This window comes from Anopheles aquasalis, chromosome 3, assembly GCF_943734665.1.
Source record: "Anopheles aquasalis chromosome 3, idAnoAquaMG_Q_19, whole genome shotgun sequence".
Classification (NCBI taxonomy): Eukaryota; Metazoa; Arthropoda; class Insecta; order Diptera; family Culicidae; genus Anopheles; species Anopheles aquasalis.
In genome coordinates, this window is record NC_064878.1 from 30,814,205 (window position 1) to 30,824,095 (window position 9,891).

The window sequence follows — 9,891 nt, forward strand, 5'->3', positions numbered from 1 at the left end:
GAATAATTTTTAGCTAAAAACACAAACAATAACGTATTCTACCAATTGAACTTCGAAAACCGAAAGAAAAGGAAAACCAAAATCCGCGCCCTTTCCACCTTTTTGCTGCCTTTTTCCACCGTGACTTAGAAAGAAATTCTCTGCCCTCTGAAAGCAATTCGAAGCGATTTAGCAGAATATCATGTCCTCAAAGAATTGGACCGAGTTGGAAGGCCCGAAAGAAAACGTCAGATTGATCGAATCTCAAGACAATAGGCTAAGACAACAGTAAAGAACACTCACAAAGGCAAGGAAACGAAACGAAAGTATTCAACGACAAATCGATTCAGAACGCCTTGACAGTAATAACTAGAGCGTAAAAGAGAAACAAAAACGAGGGAAAGAACATAGCAACAGGGAAAGACCTTAATTCATCCGTTAAGACTAGCGGACTATTATATGTAAATCAACCGAAGTTGGTTGAAATGGAGTCGCATGAAACAAAGATAAACAAACGAATCAATGTTCTCGATCACCAAGACAGGGTTAACAAGGACCCCTCCGAGACAACCATGAAGTAAGAAACCTCATCGGGGCACATCGATCCCACTCGATACTATCAGTACTCAAAGGATTCGGAAACCTATAGAACATAGTTCCGCGAGGGTGAGCCCACGTGAGCCACATAATAGCAACAAACTGTCAGCGAAGCATAAAAAAAAATGGGTCAAACCGCTACCCAGATAGGGACCCCAAAAGGAACATGAGTCCAGGGAATATAAGGCAGTTTAGGGACCGGGAAGGCCAGCGGTTTAAAGGGGGAAACCAAAAGATACATTCCCGGGTTCAAGTACCGGCCCCCAACCGACTGGAGCCCCGATGAAATTGCGACAACGGGCTAAATTCAGAGGGTCCTATTTTAAACATACGCCCAGATTCATACGTGCATCTGCCGGCCGGAAAGCGGAAGAAACAAGCCAGAAGGGCTATCAAACAGCACGTAGGTGGAAAACTCATGACCAGCCCCGGGGTTCAGGTCGCTGCACCATGCGTAGTAGATCAGGCAAATAGGCTAAATATACTCGGAAGGGGAGGAGCTAGAAACGGGCAGCACCGCATAAAAGCAACCTTAAATTAGGAACAGGAACAAAAGCCGCACTAACAACAGTTGTTAGAATAGCTACCGAGCATCGTCTCTATCAATAAGGCAAATAGACCCACCTAATAGCCTTAAGTGCGTACCAGCTTGAAGCTAGTCTCTTCAAGACGATCTACAAGCACCTTTAATTGGAAGTGCATGTAGCGACCCGGCCCACCTTCAGCCACCTCTTCAGCCATCAGTTTCGGTCGCTCCAAACGGAAGCGCCACTGTTTCATACTTTCGAAGATAGGCCGATGCAATCGATCCAACCAACGCCCGAAAATCGGCCAAGGAACACACCTGTGCGAAACATGCCCGACGTACGCTGATGCGATCGATCCACAAGCACCTGCAAATAGGCCAAGAACGTACACCGACGTTACAGGTGGAGACCACAGCTGAACGGTAGAAACCTGCGTGGTCAGCATTAGTATCCGTGAAGCCCAGCCCACCGCTAAGAAAGTGCTACGCAGCATATTTGACACCGCTACGCGGTTTTGGCGAAATTGTTAGTCAGGCACTGCCATGAGAGATGCATGCATCAGGCCGACAGCGTGGTAATCGGCAAAATCCGCCAAAACTTTTGGGTGCTGAACTTGCGCGCAGAAAATGAAGAAGAATGTGAAATGTGAAGAATTGCTGCCTGAGACCGACGAGCGGACGGCGATTCGATTCTTCTCTTCCGGATATCAATTGGCTATCCGGGCGAGTGACTAGCCTCCCCACTCTTGCGAAGGTTCTATAGTCAGAGCAATTCAGCTCCTGGTGACAGTCTGCGAATAAAGTAAGTAAGCGACCACTCACCCATCGCCACTGGCGGACTATTCATTGGATCACTCCGCACATGGACCGTTCCAGCCATGGTGGACGCTGGTTAGAACATTTCAGTATAAAAAGGCAAGAACGCCGAATAAAATCTTCTTATTGAACTGGACTCGACACTGCCTACATTTCATTTGATCCTCGCTGGTGATAACCTTCCCTGTTCACCATAGGTTGGATACCGATCCCTGAAAGAAAAGGTTGAAAAGTCCGCTCCATTTTGATCCGAAATCTCGAAAAACGAAATGGTTAGGTGAAAGTCAGCAAGCAACAGCAGCAGTGAAGGTGGCATGAACTGTGCAACAGTGCAAATTGTACCAGGTCTGAGCCAACATGGAGAAGGCAATGCGAAATGAAGAACTAAGAGAACTCGTCAACGCAGATCTAAGGGTAGTGCGTAGTAACGCGAGTGTGCTGTGCGCGAACTCCCAAGTGAAGTTAAGCAAGCTGGTCGCAATGTTGGACGAATGCGCTTACCTGCGATACGCGAACCTGGTGAGGGCACTAGATGCGCAGTGGGTTACCAAAACCATCTCAGTGGATACAAAACGTGTAAAAGTGGTGCAAACCACAAACGACAGTGTGTCTGTAGTGTTAGTGTATAGTGAAGCAAACATGCACAAACACTAGAAGTGTGTTTAAAGTGAAGAAGAAAGTGAAAGCGATCAACGATACAGTCCAACAATTATCAATAGAGCAGTGCGTTGTGCGATAGATACTGTAGTGGAATTAGAATACATCATGGGTGCCACTACGAGCATAAACTTTGAAGGTGACGCACAGATATGAATACTTAGCGTCTAAGAGGAGCATACAGCGCACCACGAAAATCATCAAGTGATATTATATATCATTTAGGAATTAGTGCTCGTGCTATTTCTCGCAAAAAGCCTACGACTTGTGCTAAAAAACGCGAAAGAAAATCCGCGTTGCGAGCAGCCAAATCGATCGCTACAATCCAAAATATCTGAAACGTTACCAAATTGGAAAAGTGTTCGACAACGCTAGCAAGGCTCAGCCGCGCCACACCGGTAATAATCGATAACACCAATCGCGGCACAAACCAATTAGTGATCGAACTCGTGAACCACAAAACAGTGATGCTACTAAAACAATACAACAACTCGTGTGCAGTAGTGCGAAAAGCGGAAACAGTGATTACCAGTAGCAGGACGCCCGTGAAGGCGAAGAATGTCAGTAAAGCTGCAAATCAACTGCTGTCAGTAAAGCTGCAAATCAACATCGTCATCAAGCAGCACGTCGAGGCGACCAAACAACCATGGAGTTCAAATAAGGTGAAGTAGATTTAAGTACTTGTATATATTTATTTTTTTTAAATCAACCGCTCTTCCCATGGCTTCGGAAGAGGCAAATAACGTAGTTAGAATCAATTTAGACACGTTAAATCAGATTTTAGTACATTTTAAAAAAGCACCTAACAGGAAATATTGGTAAAAAACTATAAAAAAATAAGATCAAAGAGGCTCAATGTCACTATAATCAAGCCCTTGCTGTTATAGAGCTCATAGAGGACAAGTCACAAGCGATACTGTTGGCTAAATTACGCCAGGTTTACGGAGAAGTCCTGGGTTTACTGCAGGCAATATTAACTTCGGAAAAATTAATTACATTCAAAACTATTGCAACAATCATCGTAAAGTGGACAGTGTTGTGCAAAAGGGTAAGGTTTTGACGGGGATAGCGCAAAAGTCACCAGAGTTACAGCCGCGCTGAGGGCATGCAAGACCTTTAATGACTAGTGAAAACTCAAGTGTGGTGATACAGGCCATCTTGTCCAAATCCACTGGCAAGGCCGCATGGGCAGTGGGAGACAACCCTGCCTCAATTGACGACATTATAAAAAAAAACATTGAGGCCAAGTGCAGCGATAATCGATAGCGATCACCATGGAAAAGGGCGGATATGCTGAAGTGGCATCTGAAGTGGTTTGCCCAGCAATCGTTCATGCGCCCAATCGGCCAAGCGGCGACCCGAAAAGCGGCCGGTCGTTTGCCTAAGGAAAACAACTGTCGCAAGAAGCTGTTGGCCGCATGAACGAACCGCTGAGTCGATACTTATCGACTAATTATCCGCCCCGAAACCAATAAGCGTGCATCAATGTTGCATTAGGCAAGGGTTGACGCCAACTGGCCGAGTCAGCTCACCCAACGCGGCAAGAACAAAAGGTGGAGAGGAAACAGGAAGTACGGACGCGGTCGCTGACTTTAGGAAGCGTTAGGTTAAGAAAAACTTTATAAATAAGAGTGCTCTGAATAAACTCGTCTCTCTCTTATCTTAAATCTCAAACCATACGCTTCGTTACTCCGTATCCGCGCGATCCAGCCTTGAACTGTGCCTCTGGCCATTCACGCTGAACATCCGAAATTGATACAAGTGTTACCCATGAGATACCCAGCCTCTCATACTGGATCGCCGCGTTATCACGTAAGTAATTAGTTGGTGAACGACATTTCTGACTGGTGTAGGTGAACAATAAGTTACACAAATAAGTAACAAACGCCATCGAAAAAAAATCGATAGGAAATCCACCTGCCGCGTATGAAAAACTTAACACTTCTGCACAGACAAAGGACAGATGTGCTGCACATTCAAAATCATTCACTAAATTGGAAGATTATTTAGTTTATATGAACTCGCTGGGGACGACGTTTGTGCGGCAAGGGGAGGTGGACACCAGCAGGATTTTAAGGAAATCGAACGAAGCCTGCAAACAACGACGACGCTGCACGAAACACATTAGATAACACAGTCATCGAAGAGTCAACACACCGAAGAGGCATCGCAGAGTCATCGCAAAGAGAAGACAGCGCATCATCATAACATCAGCAGAATGTGGAACAATAACACAGCATCGCGTCAACACTGCAGCATCAGCGGAATCCCGTGCGATCGGGTTGAATGGCTGTGACTGTGGCAAGCATCATCCGGTGCTTCAGTCTGTTCCGAGCTGGAGTTGAATAAAGATCTTTTTTTAAAAGTCACTCCGCCGGGTCGGCTCATTAACTCATTGTCGACAGGATCGGTGCGCTGTGGTATCCAGAATCCTAACACAAAGGAGCCCAAGCAGAGAGCGATCGGGTACAATACTTGCGAGGATTTTTTTCCCAAACGACGAAGCCCGAGGAATGACTGTCCGCGCTAGGAGCGCTAGGATATATAACGAGCATCTTGGGCATCGTGTTGATGCCTCTCTCTCCGGATGTTCACGATAACTCAACCATCCGTAACCGACTTAGCAAAACAAGTGAGCCCCGTCATCATAAAATGAAGCAGTTGCAGGAGCAGGCAGCAACTCTTCCTCCCCACATGAGACTCCCGGCCAGCCAGGCGTCGAAGTTCATACCAGAACTACTGGGGCTCGCTCGGATAGAAAAGGAATTGATTGCGAGCGCATGGTAAAATACAAGGTTGTAGTGCCGTTAGTAGCTACACGGTACTCAGTCTTCCGGGCTGAGCAGGTACTCGACTTGACAACAATCGGTCCTCATGATATCCCGTCAACCGTACCAAATGAGCTGACCAACGAATTTGGGTCCATCGATACCACGGAACCCACGATCGAGGTAGCCTGCAACCTGCAAGGGGGTTACTACGAGTGGACAATATGCGACACCAATTGGATGGATTGGCTTCTGTCGACCAGCCCGTCCCTGAGTCACGCCTTATCGAGTGAGATGGAGTATGACGAAGAAATGTATTTGACGCCAATCAAAGAAGAAATACATGATTTTGTTGATTGATGTAACCGGTCTTGATGAAAATAGGAAAAGGGGGGCGTAAATGGAAAGAAAATTATTAGTAAGAAAAGACTTGGGACGCATGAGCATCTTGCCGGTTTCGTAGCATAGGATTTAGCCTAATGAATATTACTTTCGACATGTCGAAGATGACAGGGAAAGAATCGTACCCAATGACCAGGAACAAACTTTATAAGGTCAACCATTTTTTCGAAAGGAAAAGGTTAGTTTTAAGCTGCTTTCACAGCAAGAGCGTTTTTCTACACGCTAGAGTTGGCTTTTTTTGCAGAAAAAAAACTTAAACTCGCTGCTCATAAAACGCTCTCGATGTCAAACCAGCTTTAAGGTCTAAAGCCAGTCGCTTCACTATCTTTAAAAAGCACTTTGTTCAAAAGAATAAGAGAGTAAAAATTAAAAATGAAAAATGTCAAAACCTACACAAAACCAATATAAAAAATGTAAACAGAAAAAGTAAAGCTTGCCAATGATGAACAACATTGCAAAGAAATGTCAAAGGACTTGGAATCATTTAAAATTTTGTTTAATTTAGAAATCATAATTGATGAAATTGAAATACTTAGAGACGCAATCGCACTATCCAATCTAAACGTTATAAACAGTTGGCTGCTTAACGCAGGAGAAACAAAAGAAATCGCTCAGATTTTACAAGAACAGGGAATCCAACAAAAACGAAGCCCTTCAGTTTGCAACAACATCGGTCGTCACCAATAGAAAAATAATCATGAACATTATTAGGATCGCGAATTTCAGCAAAGTGATTTTCGAACAATTACGAGTACAAGCTACCATTACGATCAAAAAACCATTTTGAAAGTAATTGAACAACTCGTTTTCACCCCGTCCACCGACCTTAACATTACACGAATTAAAATCCACAAACCCTTTAATGTCAACCATACAAAACACTCCAACATCAGAAGAGTGGAACATTTAAAACCCACACAATCCCGCATTACTTGGTCTTTTGTGGAGTGGAATCACCTCACCACATGCGGTTTCATAATCATCATCGCATATCATATCTAAGGAAAAGCAATAACAACATTCAGATCCAAACAATCCAACCAACTCATCGTCAGCAATGCGACGCAGAGACAACAGAAGTCGATACAAAGATTCGAATCTATCAAACGCCGACGCTACGTAGCCGATTGTTTATCTCGCCAAATTGTTTATGATAAACTCAACCACCAACCGAGAGCATACGCGCTGAACCGGCAGACCTTCATTCGCTTCATCCTTCGCATCGAAATCGGAATCGCATCTGCCACAAAGTCCAAAACCCATCTGTGGTTCAAGTTTCTTAACTTCCATAACATATACAACTTTGTGCACAGTGTGATCTGAAGGGGGAAGAGTTAACACGTCAGCGATCGTATACCAACACAACAACATTGCCATGCACGCGCTGTAACCAGAAACCTCTTTGAGCGTCCGCGACATCAGCAACACCGGAAGATGGCAATGCTTCAACCGGAGAATGCTGAAGTTGCAAAACGTTGAACGGTCAACCGAATAGAACTAATGTACATTTTTGAATGAATAAAATCGGCCTTAGTTGGAAACTCAAACAAGCCACTCGTTAGATTCTAAATTACTATGCTCAGCTTAAACAAAGCTTTACGATAGGATCATGTGGTGAGTCTATACGAATTATCATATAATAACAATAATTAAAATAAATAACGTAACTGAACGAATAAAACATAAATGTATAGTTACGTTCCGTCGCACCCCAAGCTAGCAGAAGCCGATCTTCTCATGTTACCAGCTGTGGCATCAGACGATCATTCACGGCATTTTTGATGTGGCAGCTTCCAAACAGGAATTCCCGATGACTCATCGTTACGCGCATCGATGAAACCAGCCATATCGCCATCGAAGAGAGCGGTAACTTTTTCTTCGGTTTACAAGAATATTTAGTTCTTCATCGCTAGCGATAACAAGCGGTACAGATTATCCTACAAGCACAAAACAAGCAGAAAAATAAAGTCAATAATTTTTTAAAAAGAACTTTGCAAGAAATCAGACATACCCAGTGTTTGTTGAACGATCTACATCTTTATTTCGACATCTATGATGACGGACGAGCTAACTTGAACTTGAATTGCTAACTGTTTGGTAACAACTTAAAAACAAAATGAAGCAATTAATAAAAAACAAAAAGTTTAATCATTCTCACGTCCAACTCACCGGATATGTATTTGCTCACAGATTTTGATGAAATATTGTCGATTCAATGCGCAAAGCGTAGGGGACGTTTTTTCACTAACAACCAAGGAACAGAACTCATGCATCCCATGTATGTGGCCAGCAGGAGAGGGGTCTGCTGATCGAAAGAATACAATTTGAAGGTTCCGCAAGGGATAAGCTTAGCAATTCACTACCAAAAACATACTCAACAAAAGCCATGTACACTTTTTTACGATTTAGAGAACTGATTTCACAACAAGCTGAATACATTTCATCTGAGAGAACTTTTCTATTCTCTATGCGATGCTATTCTCGATAACTTGAGCACAATCACCAAATCAACTGGTGGGTTGTTTGCACACATCACAAACACAGTCACCACGTGCATCGCAGAACTGCTGTGGCGCATGCTGTGCAAAGAAAATCAATGAACCGTATTAAAATCAGTAAGCAATGTTCGTTCTTCTTCATTTTTACCGTTCCACAAATCACTACACCACATAAACAATACAGTGCACAGAACGACCGCTCGTGGCAACGAACACTTCACGACTCCGAGCACGCCGGCACGCCCTTCAAAACCGCACCGCTGCGCGGGGAATGTTGCTATCCTTTTGTTTATGCATGCATGAAGCTCTCTCAAATGGTGAGAGAAAATGGTATTGCTCGCTGGAATCTCTCGAGCAAAAAGAACTACGCCACGGGTCAAACAACCGGGGAGATTACATTTTTATTACAAAATGAGACCATGTGGATCTGGAGTAAATGAACAATCCATTTGCGCACAAACCTTTGATTTCAATCACTGCACATATGTGCACCTAATTCACCATTATCATATAACAATCTTCGATGTAGGTTCTCTTGAGCGATTAGCACAAGTGGTTGTGCTTGTGTAGTGCCAACGCGTTGAACGTGTGTAAAGAGCCGTATCGCGCTGATTTAGCAGATTGCAACGAAGCATTCATGTTTCATGGAGTTAGAATTTGCATTAACAATCCAAGTGGCGCTTGTTTCTTTGAATCAAATGCCTATACACATAATCACAGATTTGAATAAAAGTGTACAAGGCGGCAGAGTTGCTGTTGAAATAATCATGTTTAAAAAAAATGAACGTTTGAAGAATGCTTTAAAATTTTCATCTGTGTCCTAGTTATATTTAACTGATGTTAACAATGTTTGAGTTAAATGTGCGAGTTTAAAATGTCAGACAAGACCAACGACGAATGATTGAATGAACCACCAAAGGAAAAATGTAGGAGAAAAATGCGTAAAACGCAATCCACTTCGAGGACGAAACTACTGGGTGGAATTATGGAGACATTAACTGCGGGCATAAACTTCTCAAATGTAAACCCATTCATGTTCATGTTTTTCAGCCAACAACTGAATAAAAAAATTAAAAATACCATATCAATAGCTTTGTTTTTTTATTCTTTTTTACTATACTTTTTACATTGGTCAAATATACCTTCTAGAAACAAAAATAACACAAAAACAGCGGGCTACGGACTAGGACGAGTTTATTACTTCTATTCGGTTCGACTCTTGGGCGAGCTGAAAGATGATCCCCGCGCGTGACGACGCTGCGCTGGACTTGGGACTCTCGCACAAGTTACGTTCCCAGAGTGTAAATTGTCGAATTTGCAGTTCACACATTCCTGGATTTTTAGAGGATGCGAATCTGAGATTAATGTTAGGGGCTCGCACGCCCTATCATTTATGTTTTTTTTACCAATGATCTAAACTCTTTTATTCAACGTTTGAGTACTATATCTATCTCTTTCTTAATTATTTTCTACATTGTATTTTAAAATGTAGCCTTTTGCAAATTTGGTACAATTTTCAATAGGGCATCACTTCGTACGGCCCTTCGTAACAGGCTCTTCATTTTCTTTCTGTTTCATTTGTAATAAGTACAAATTATCCCTTCATAAAAAGTAAAACATTTACACTATGAATTTCATAGTTGTGTTT

General features: G+C 43.0%; 1 protein-coding gene across 1 annotated transcript in view; it reads right to left on the reverse strand.

Moving 5' to 3' along the window:
- The window catches only part of LOC126576295 (uncharacterized), a 472,692-nt gene that overhangs the window by 428,633 nt on the left and 34,168 nt on the right, over positions 1-9,891 (reverse strand). The window lies entirely within an intron of this gene.